At 51.3% G+C, this 11,776-nt stretch overlaps 1 protein-coding gene across 3 annotated transcripts in view; it reads left to right on the top strand.

Moving 5' to 3' along the window:
* The first annotated feature begins 229 nt into the window (after positions 1–229).
* Positions 230–11,776, top strand: part of KIAA0232 — a 68,338-nt gene continuing 56,791 nt past the window's right edge. For all 3 annotated transcript variants that reach the window (XR_013998463.1, XM_081132670.1, XM_081132669.1), the window contains exon 1: positions 230–418. The gene's annotated coding sequence lies outside the window, so the exon portion shown is untranslated. The remainder of the gene's footprint in view (positions 419–11,776) is intronic.

The raw sequence follows: 11,776 nt of genomic DNA, 5'->3' as shown, positions 1-11,776 counted from the left end.
CTTTTCCACGCCTCGCACACTGACTGGGCTCCCGACCCCCCGACCTCGCCCCGCACGCCCGCGAGGCTGCGGGGCTCGGGTTCTCCCGCGCGCGGCCCGCCGCCCTCCGGCTCCCGCAGACCCGCGGGGGGGTGGGGCCGGGGGCGGGGCCGGGCGCGGCGGGGCGGGGCCGCTGGCGCTGATGTAATCCCGGCGCCTGGGCGGAAGGATATGAGCGCGCCCGGGCGGCGGGGCGCTGAGGCCAGTTGCCGGGTAACGGAGCGGAGCGGCCGCGGCGCCGCCTCCCGCCCTCCGCGAGTGGCGCCGGAGCCGCCGCCGCTTTACGTAAGGCGCAGGCCAGGGCCGCCCGGCGCTCGGCAGCCGCTCGGAGCCGGACGAGCCGGAGCAGCGCCGCCGCCAGCGCCGCCCCGCTCGGCAGGTACCGGGGAGGCCGGGGCGGGCGCGCGGGGGGCGGCGGCCCCTCAGCCGGGCGGGCGTGGACCCGCGGGCGGCCGCCGCCGGGGGGCTCGGGACCGGCCTGAGGGAGGCTGGGCCGCCCCGGCAGCCTCGGGCTCCGTGGGAATCCCGGCCCGGCCCCGGCGTGCGGGGGGCTGCGGGCTCGGGCGTCCCCGCCCCGGGCCCTGCTCGCGGCCGCGCTCCGGGCGGGCTCGGGGCGGACGATGAGTCCGCACAATGGGCCGGTGTCGCGGCGCCGGGAGCGGCTGTCTGGGGGAAGGCGAGGCGGGCGCCGGGCGGGGGCCGCGGCGCGGAGCCTCGGGCGGGAGGCGGCGGGGTCCCGGAGCGGCCGGCGGGTGGGCGCTCGCGGCGCTGCCCCCTCCCCTCCAGCATTGTCCTCTGGGGCCCGGGCCGGGAAACCGCCGGCGGGGGAGGGGCCGGGCGGGGCGGGGCCGGCGCTGACTGACGGGCGCGCGGGCCTGTGGCGCGGCGCGCGGGGGGCGGGGCCGGGCGGGGGCGGGGCCGGGGCGGGCGCGGCGCAAGGTTCGGCGAAGGTTACGGCCGCCTCCGGGAATGACAGGCCCACAAAGTCACTCCCCGGGCGTCGCGGTGCCAGAGGCCCCGAGCCCGCCGGCCCCGCGGCCCCGGCGCCCGCCGCCGCCGCCTCCCGCAGCTCGCCGCGCCTCTCCGCCCAGGAGATGCGGCGCGGCGCGTGGGAAGGGCTGCGTCCCGCCCCAGGATCTCGCGTGCAGCCGGGGGCGCGCGGGGGGACGGGGCCCGCGCGCGCGCCGCGTAGCCGACCCCCAGGTGGGCGAGCCCGGCTCCGAGGCCCTTCCGCCGCCTCCCAGCCTCCGTCCTCTGTCGGCGAGCTGTGGGCGCTCCCCCGGGCAGAAAGCAGGGGAGACGGCGCGGGCGGGGATGCGCTTCCCGCCGCTGATGGCCTGCGTGGGTACTTCTTCCACGCTCTCGAGAAGGGCCTTTTTGGGACTTTGCTTGGTTAAAACAGGGCAAACCGCGGGACGGCGGTAGGAGGTGGGCGAGGGGTGGGGGTGGGGTGCGGGTGGGGAAGCAGTTTGGCTCGTAGGCGCCGTCCGTGCGCCAGATTCCTGCGGGGTAATCTAAGGCCGCGCCGCAGCCCCTGGACCTTTGCACGGACTTGGCGTTTAAAGGGGGGACACCCGCCGCTCTGCATCCGGAAGGTCGGGTATTCTGCCATCGGGGGTTTTGGACCGAGCGGGTCTTCAGGGGGCCTCAGGGTCTTTCCGCTGTTTCTGCCTCGGCGCCTTTGCGCTCGTCCCGGCAGGTGAGCCCCGCGCCCCGCACCGCGAGGGAGGGGACGGCTGCGCCCTCGTGGAACACGGTTTATTCTTGTTGTTATTTATCAGTCTTTGTGTTATTTTCCACGCAAACGACTGTGTAAAACCTCCTTTTGCCCCGCCCTGTATTCTAGATTCGATTGCTGTACCTGCTAAATAACGAATTTTTAAAATTGCAGAAAGTAGTTCGCTGCTTCCGTCTGGGCACCTGTCTCTGGGTTTCTCCTTAAGCCTGTTTCAGGAGTGAAATGCCGGTTTGGCTCCTGGCACACTGAGTTGGAGGGCAGGATGCTACTCTTAAGTATTTAATTCATAGCGAGTGGCGCACGTGTTTGTTTGTTTTTAAAGTGCAGGTCTTTAACTCTGTTAACAGAAAGCAGATCTGTAACTTTTAAGGGTAATTAGCTTACTTGTTACACACATTGCAAACATTTAGGAAAATTACATGGATTTTTAGCACTTCTCTGATGGCCTTATATTATAGATCACTTTTCTTTTACAGTAGCTATTTTCAAAAGCAATAGGGTTTAAAAATCTTTTTGCCCAGTGTAGAAAAAGTACTGAGCTTGGATTTTCTCTCTTTCAGCAGCACTTCTCTTGGAACAGTTAATGGCCTCTGAGCCAGTTTTCTCCTCCATAAAATGGGACTAATGATGATACCTGTCTCAGGATGGTCTGGTCGATTAAGTGGGGGAGATGGGAAATAATTCCACCAACACTCAGCCCCTTTCAAAATATCAGATTAGTGCCAGTGTGTCAAAGCTTCCGGTTCCTTTCTTGGCTTAAAGCTTCGTCTTCAGGTGCCTCCACCTCTTCTAGCTGGCTGCCAGAGTCATCTTTCTGAGACACAGATCAGATCTTGCCAGTCTCTGGCTCAGAAGGCTTCTAAGACTGCCTGCTGACCAGAGCATGGAACCCAGGCTGGACCCACCAGCATCCCATCCAAGGCCCCTCATGGCCTGTCCCAGTCGTCTCTGAGCTTCACCTGTCCTGCTTTGGATGACTCTTGGTTCTCGGAGCTGCCAGGCTGTTCTTCCCTTCTTTGCTTATCGCCTTTGCTCTGATTGGAATGCCTGTCTCTCTCCCATCCCCTCCAGTCCTTAGAAGCCCACATCTGATTTTATGTCCCCTCTGGAGCCCTTTGGAAATCCTGTAAAAATGAATTACTCATTTCTGCAGCCACAGTCCTTTGTTTACACTTTCATTATTGCTGGTATCTTGTTGTGTTGTGTGTGTTAAACTCTGGCTGTGGAGACCATGTTGTTGTTTACCCCCAGCACCTTGCTCAGGTTTAAACATGGAAGTGTTCAGATGTTTGCTGAAGTCCGTAATCCGCCTTATGTAGTGTATTATTATGAAGTATGTTAATAACCAACGTCACAGCACCAGCCACAACATTCGAAATGCAGTTATACTGTGTTAATACTTAGAATATTTCTTTTCAGTTATTTTTGGCCTCTCACATGATACCAAGTGGGATCTTTATACAAAGTACAAACCACCACCTCCCATCTGTCTAAACTCTGAGGATCCTGAGCCTATGCTGCTGCCTGAAGTCGCTGCACCTGTCTCTAGGGAGGGGGACGGGGGCCCAAGTTTGAAAGATGCCTTACCTTTGAAGTGTAATTGTACTCCCAGAAGATTTCATGTTTTTCTTTTTTATTTATTTATTTATTAAAATGCTTTTTTTTTAAAAAAAAGATTAATTACACTCATGAAGAAGTAACCTGCACTTGCGGGACTATTTAAAGAACACTCGACCTGTATTTGAGAGACTCAGTTTGTGTCTTGGCGCAGCTCTTGCCCTGGGTCACTGTGGGCAGTCAGTTGCCTCTCTCTTGGACTTCAGTTCCTTTATTCTGTGAAATGAGAACAGTCTTGTCTGTGCTATTTTTGCTTTGTAGCGTCAGTTAAAGTGGCCATATTTTGTGTCCTGCGTGCCCTGGTTCACAGCACATTCGTCCTTCTCATTGCCCAGGCTGGGAACTTTGAGTCTTCCCTTTCTCGACCAGATTTTTAACCCGTCTGCCTCCACCTGTCTTTTCCATCAGCCTTTACCCAGGGTAGCTCTGCCCTGCCCTCTGCGGGCTCTTGTCAGCCCTCGCTGGATTGTTACTGTAGGCCTGCTGACTGGCCTCCCTTCCTCCTGTTCTTTCACCAGGATGACTGAATACGTAAATCAGACCAGAGCCTACCTTCCCCCAGGTGTACCAGAGGTTCTCAGCATGCCCCATCCCATCACACCTGAGGGAGAGGACCTAGTTCTGCTGGTCGGTGCACTCCTACAAAGATTTCACCTTGGAGGCACTGCCGCCTGGTCCTAGTTGAGAATTAATGTTGAAGGGTTAGGAAATCATTCTAAGACCTTGTGCCGCCTGGCCTCACTCCAGCCCTGAGCTTGATGCCTGACTGCATCTCCTCACCTTGCATTTCAACACTGGGCCTCTGGCTGCTTTCATGGTGGTATGTCCAGCTCCTTTTCTCTGGAATGTCCTTGCTGCCTTTTCCTGCCTGTCAGGATCCTTAATGCTGAAGGTTTGGCTTAAATACCCTTGCTTCAGTGAAAGAGTGCCCCCTGGCTTTCAGGATGGACTCCTTCTGCCACGCAGTGCTCAGCTGGGGCCTCCACCTAGTGTTTCCTTTGACTTCTTTTAAAAAAATATACCTTTATTGATTTCAGAGAGAGGAAGGGGGGGAGAGAGAGAGAGGGAGAAACATCAATGATGAGAGAGTCATTGACCCATCGGCTGCCTCCTGCATGCCCCCTGCTGGGGATCAAACCTGCAACCCCGGCATGTGCCCTCACCGGGAATTGAACCATGGTCTCCTGGATCCTCAGTCAATGCCCAACTGCTGAGCCACGCCCAGGCACGCTCCTTTGACTTTTTTATTAAGTCTTTACATGGAGGTCTTTCCTGGGTTATAAACTGAGGGAAAAGAGGAAAATCTTACCCTTTGCTGATTCTCGCTAATGTGCAGTGTAGCCTTTCACATAGTACTTACCATGGAATGTTTGCATTCACTCATTTATCCTACAGTCTCTGACTTCAGCAGAGGGAGAGTAGGTTGGAGCTTTCCGTGAGAGCTTCTCGAATCCATCCCCCTGACACTCGAACAGGGCCCAGCACATGTAAGTGCTCAGTGAAGATGATGGCGGCTTTTAGCTGTTGGTTGGAGCAGGTGTAGGAACACGGGTGGTTGGGTAAGTTGATTGGTTATACACCTTTTGCTGGTTTGCTGTAACAGTGTTCATGGGTTTATTTCTGGCACGTGTGTGTAAAAAAAAAAATTGGTCTCTCCAGCTGCACCTCTGTTTAACTAGTTTGGGAAAAAGAAGAAGAGTGAGTGGTTGGAGAGAGTTTTTGCACAAGTAGATTCGTGATGGTCCACAGTTCTGAAGATGACAAACCTGACTGTAGGCGAGGCAGTTTCTTTTGCATGTGGCTCATGTGGAAAATGGAAATTATCATATTTTACACTATATATTACTTTTCAGTAAAACAAATGTTTCCATTTTAATCTTACATCTTGAAATAATTCATTAAGCAATAGAGTCTCCGTATTTTGTACTTGGAATGACTGGAAATGGAAAGTCTGTTTTGACGTCATCTCCAAGGCTTTTTCCCTGAACTAGGCTTTCTCTGCATCCCTCTGACTCTCTCTGGTCCGCAGTCTACCCCTGACTGGAGTGGGAGAAACTAGGTGAGGAAATCAGCTATAATTTGGAAACTTTTAATTCATTAGTTGTTATTTTTCAGCTTATATGCATCACTTATTAACAAGTTGTATCCAGAAACTTTGAAAAGTGCTCTCTGTTGGTTCTAAAATAATATGGAGTTCCTACTTGCAGCAACACAAGAATATATACTAATTGCTATTTAACGTACATTGACTATGATTATGAGCTGAAAAAAAATAATTGGAAAACTATATATTCCTAATAAACTGTTAAGACTTGCCCCAGCCTAGCCACGCCTGGCTCAGTGGTTGAGTGTCAGCCTAAGATCCAGGAGATCGCAGTTCGATTCCCAGTCAGGGCACATGCCTGGGTTGTGGGCTCTATCCCCAGCAGGGAGCGTGCAGGAGGCAGGTAATCAATGACTCTTTCATCATTGATGTTTCTATCTCTCTCTTTCTCTCTCTCTTTCCCTTCCTCTCTCTGAAATCAATGAAGATATATTAAAAAAAAAAAAGACTTGCCCCAAAGAATGGGGGATGATAGGACTAAAGGACTATCTCAGTGAATGAACTAGCATCTGTGTTAGCAATTAAAAAAATTAATCATTGCAGACATGCTTGAGAATGTTTTGTGCTGTGTGTGTGTGTGTCTAGCTAGAGTGATGAAGGAATGGGAGCTCTGTGGATGCAGGCACTGCTTGTGCGCGCATGTGGGATTCTTTCCTGACCTGAGTGAGCCTGGGCACTGTGTGCCTGGAGTATTTAATTTATGGTGTTTGGTGCAGGGGATTGGCCGCTCAGGACATATGGAATTGAAACAAGTCTATCCCTATGGAGAAAAAATACATGGAGATAAATAAGTGTAAAGAAATATGCCTCAGTGCCTTTTCAAAATTGTTTTGGGGGGTTAATGGTTGTTGCCCCAGTAATGGGAGAGGTGGAGCATGGGGAGGGATTTACTTTCCCTCAGCCAGGGGTTTGTTTCTAGCTCATTTTCCAGAGTACCTTTGGAATCTTAGTAGCCAGTACAGAGCTATTTCAAAATTGTCTGCCCTGCTTGGGGATTTATTCAAGCTCTTTGCTTTCTTTTCAGTTACCAGCCTTTCCTTAGTTGTCTGATGAACACTTTGCTCCTTGTCACCATCTTCCCTGACGATTTTTTAATTGAGAGGAAGTTGAAATTGTATCGACACGTATTTTATCCTTTGTTTTTGATGGTGGTGGTGGTTCCTCGCTGCTGCTTTCTTTGGTTAATTGGCTACTGATAGTATTTTGAAGAATTTTTTTGCTATTACTAGCCAAGGAGTTTTTTGTTTTTATAAAATGTAAAGCTTAATTTAAAACTGTTAAAGTATATTTGTATTACTTACCAAAGCATTGTTTTGAATATAAGTAATTGTTATAAAGCCCATATATTTATTTATTTAAAAGCCTGAAGATGATGGACTCATGATTTATTTATTTATTGTAATCTTCATCTCAGGATATTTTTTCCATTTATTTTTAGAGAGAGTGGAAGGGAGGGTGGGGGGAGAGGAAGAAACACCAATGTGAGAGAGACACATCCACTGGCTGCCTCCCACATGCACCGTGCCTGGGCTGGGGATGGAACCTACAACCCAGCTACGTGCCCCTGACCAGGAATTGAACCCGAGAGCCTTCTGTGTGGGGGCCAACACTCTTAACCACTGCGCAGTACTGACCAGGGCTTTATGTTATTTTTTTAATCTTCACCCAAGGACGTGCTTAGGGAGAGGAGAGAGGGAAACAGCGATGTGAGAGAGACATGGATTGGTTGCTGCCCGCATGCCCTGACTGGGGACGGAACTGGCTGCCTTTGGGTGCACAGGATGATGCTCGGCCAACTGAGCCAGTCCCGCCAGGTGAGCCTATTTTTTTTCTTTTAAAGTATATGTTTAAAAAAAAATCTAAAAGGGAAGTAAAGTATAGGATGAAAAGTAAACCTTTACCCCCCTTCCCATCCTGTACTCATCTTGAAAACCACTGTTTCTTGGATGTCATAGAAAAAAAATTATGCCTATACTTGTAAAAAGTGGAGTAGTATTAGAGTGTTCTGTGTTTAAACAAACACTACACTTAGTCTTGGGGTGCTTTCCTTATCAGACACACAGATCTACTTCATGTACAGTCCACTTCACTGCTTTGTTTATGACCTGAGTATTCCATTGCACGAACGTGCCGGAGCTTTTCCACTGGCTGGTGGGAGGGGCGTCTGTGTTGCTGCGACTGTAACAGTGCTGCCATGAGCGTTCACATATGTGTCCTGTGAATTTGCTGCCTGTGAGTCCCACTAAGGCACACAGGTCATGCTTGAGGTTTTTGTAAAAATTGCTAAAGTGAAATCCACATAACGTCAGTGTATATCTTCTTGAAAAACTCCGTAATAATCTAGAATGCCACAAACTTAAAGCATTTTTTAAAGGGGCTCTAAAAACCTTAGCTTTAAGAAGTTGGTACTTGCCCGGCCGGCGTGGCTCGGCTATTGAGCGTCGACCTAGGATCTAGGAGATGGGGTTTGATTCCCGGTCGGGGCACATGCCCGGGTCGCAGGCTCCATCCCCAGTTGGGGGCCTGCAGGAGGCAGCCGATCAGTGACTCTCTCATCGTTGATGTTTCTCTCTCTCCCTCTCCCTTCCTCTCTCTGAAATCAGTAAAGATATATTTAAAAAAAAAAAAGTTGGTACTGGACTGCAGTTTTAGGTTTTATATTGCTTTGGTTTTGAGTTTTTTTTAAAGGTTACTCTCTTGAAGCTTTAGGGAAACAGCTTAAGTTTCAGAGTCTTAACGATACCCAACTGTGATGAGACTTCACTTTTTAAAATCTAGTAAATAAACTCAAATCCCATCATTAGGAATGAAAATAAAGTTTATTCGTAATTGAACAAGGGATTCACTAGTGGGCATATAGGATTATTTTGCTTTATTTCATTAAAAATGATCAGAGGTCATGGAAGAGGGAAAGGCAAAGGGTTCTTAGACCTATCTGCAGACATGGGGAGCAGCAGGAGGAGCTCCCCCCGTTAGAACAGCTCCTGTGTCAGGCCATGTGGTGGGGCCGCAGGTAACCTGTCAGTTTACCCTCTTGACAGCCCTTGAGAGAGGTGATGTGATCTTCATTTTATAAGCAGTAAAACTGTGGCTCAGAGGTCTCGAGCAGGCACCCAAGCTTCTGTCCTTGCAACATAAGGGGCATGTTCTTTCCTCTGCCCTCTTCCTAGAGGTCCATTCGTTCACATAGTACTTGTTGAGCGCCTGCTTTGTCCATGGCGCAGATGCCAAGATGATCATACGTGCAGGAGATTTACTGGGGGAATTACCTGGGAAGGGACAGAGGGAAGGAAGGGCAGGAGTGCATAGGAAGTGGCTGTGAAAGGAGAGAGGAGACAAGGACTGGGTGGCAGCAGCCTCAGGCCGGGGCAGTTCTGAGGACGTCTTGGCCAAGCCGATAGGGCGTCTGCCTCGGGCAGAGAGGCCTGGGTCTAGTGACCATCTCTGATCAGCACTGCTGCGGGCAGCCTGGGAGACTTTTGGCCTGATGTCCTTTCTGTGCTGATGCTGAATGTGCAGCAGCCAGAGGCTGTCAGCCTGGCTCCCCATGGCAGGCTCTCTTGAAGGGCCACCTGAGTGGGGCACCCACAGCCACCCCATGCAGCACTGTTCTGTCCTGGGAAGGCTGGGGCAAGGCTGACAATATGAGTAAGCAGTGGCTGTGCATGTCAAGTGAAGATTCATGCTGAGAGGAAAAATAGAGCAGGAGTGGCGGTGTTGTTTTATACAGGGTGGACAGGGCAGGGCTCTAGTCAGGTGACACTTGAGCGGAGACCTGAAGGAAATAGGGAGAGAGACGTGAGGACAGCTCAGGAGCACAGCGGCATTTCAGGGGGAGGTCAGAACAAGTGGGGACCCCGATTCTGGGTGCGTTGTGAAAGTAGAACTAGGATTTGCCGATGGGTTGGATATGGCATGTGAGAGGAGGCGGAGACAGTATGGTGCCAAAGCCTTTGGCTTGAGCAGTGGAACCACAGAGTTGCCCTCGGCTGACCTTGGGAAGGTAATGGCAAGGATGGTGGTGTTGAGAATTCAGAGTTTGTGTTTTATTTAAAGACACGTTATAAGTTGAGATGCCAGTTAGATACCTGACTGTCTAGTAGCTTGATGGCGCTAGAATTCTGGGGTTCATGAGAGAGAAGCAGAGTAGAGATGAAGTTTGAAGTACTCGCGACATGGATAGTATTTGAAATCATGGGACTGGAGCTCGGTTAGGACTGTGCTGTTCAGTAAGGTGGCCGTGAGCCATATGTGGCTTTTGAGCACTTGAGATGAGGATGTTTGTATTTGAGCTGTCACAGTTCAAATACACACCAGATCTCAAAGACTTAGTATGGGAAAAAGAATGTAAAATAGCGTCGGTAATCTTTCACCTGGACTATATTTAGAGAGATAATATTTTGGATATATTGAGTTAAGTAAAACATATAAAATTAATTTCACTTGGTTTTCTTTTTTACTATGGGTACCAGAAAAATTTAAATTACATAGGTCTGGCTCAGATTTTGCTGTTGGATGGCACTGATGGAGGAAGCCAGTGGGGAGCAGGGGAAGGTGGGCACCAGGGCAGAAGAGTGATAGTAGTTGTGGTCGGTGGGCAAGTTAGCTTTCCTGAAGCTTCCCTAGAATTTGGGTAAAAGAAACGTGTCAGAGCGTGGGGCTGACTGCTCTGTAGTAGGTGGGATCAGCCCTTGAGACGTGAATGAGTCTTGGGGATGGTCTGTGGGATGGGGATCTCTCCCTTTACTGTTTTTTTTGAAATGAGTCCCATCAGGACAGAGTGAGGCCTGTTCGCCGTCAGCTGCATGAGCCACTCTGTAGAATTAACATGTGTGGCAGGAGGAGAGACACACACTTAGCAGACCTGATGCCAGGCGCAGGTGCTGGTCAGCCACTCTCAGCGCCTTGGTCTCGGGGGTTTCCTTTCAGCTTGCTGCTTCACTTGATGAAATCACCCCAAGAATACCTACCTTCCTGTTTCTGATGCTAAGCTTGGAGGGTACCCTTTAATGTTCAGTTAGGCCCCTTGAGCGAACTGAGCTATCATGAGGGGAGGGCTCTGTGGCACCGTGTATTAGCTAAACTTAGTGTGGTTTTCTGGTGTATGTATGGGTCAGTGTGATTCGCACCCCCAGCCTACCTTCTGTCTCATCATTGCCCAGGGACCCGGAGCTGAGGAGCAGGTGTGGGCCCTTCACTGACCATAGGTCTGAGGACCTTCCAGGGGCCACTCCTGGGCTGCTTTTTCCTGTGCTGGTAGCTGTCTCCGTAGAGTGTCAGGGGAATGTGTTTCTCCTTAGACTTTATACTTCCCTGCATTTCACCCTCCCATGTTGGAAAACACGTTGGACATTTAGGAACAGTGTTTATGACAGTTTTCCTCACCCTGCGATAGGCTCTGTCATGGAAACGAACTTGCGCGGGCCTTGCCAGGCGGGCAAAGATTACCCTGAAAGGGATCAGGTAGCACCCTGCAGTCTGCAGGTCGGCTGGTCTTGCTGTCTCTCGGGCCTGGGGCTCAGGTCTCTCAGCTTCTCAGAATGCCTCCAGGCGTGCCGGGACAGGGAGCAGTAATGGCCAAACCAGAAACTGACTCAGAAGGACATGCTGAATGCAAAGGCAAAAGGCTTTGCGTTGATCCTTCAAAATGGTACACTGGCTAGGCTGCGAGTTAGGTGGGAGGGTGGGAAAGGCACATTTTTGGAGCTACACCCACAGTGGCCCTGGGCTTGACTGGCTGTGGGACCTTGAATACGTGTTTGAGCTTCTTAATCCATAAACTGAGAAGGTTTGGCTCAGCTCAGTGTTTTTTCATGCTGTGAAAGCAGTGTTTGGTCCAGAGTGGGCTCTCAGGTATGTGATGGACGGACGGACAGACGGACGGACGGACGGATGGGAGATCTGGAGATTCTAGATACTGAAGGCAGGGGTGGGGAGGTGGGTGTCTGGGCAGTTCCCTCATGCTTCACCGGTGCCGCTCTAACCTCGCTCAGGTACAGTACTGGGTTCTTCTACTTTGAGAAGTGTTGGAACAGCAGGTTAGGTGCCTCTGAGTGTGAAGTTGGCATGCTGCTTTTTTTAACCCTCACCGAGGATATGTTTTTATTGATTTTGAGAGAGAGAGAGAGAGATTGATGGGTTGTCTCCAGTACTTGCCCTGACCTGGGATTGAACCCACAACCTTTTGGTGCACAGGGTGGTGCTCCAGCCAACTCGGCCACCCAGTCAGGGCGCCAGCCGCATTCTTTCTCCTCACTGTCACATCCCTGTGTACCAGC

Source organism: Miniopterus schreibersii, assembly GCF_964146895.1.
Source record: "Miniopterus schreibersii genome assembly, chromosome: 1".
In the NCBI taxonomy this organism is placed as follows: Eukaryota; Metazoa; Chordata; class Mammalia; order Chiroptera; family Miniopteridae; genus Miniopterus; species Miniopterus schreibersii.
Note: the sequence above shows the minus strand (reverse complement) of the source record. Positions and strands in the feature narration are given on the sequence as shown.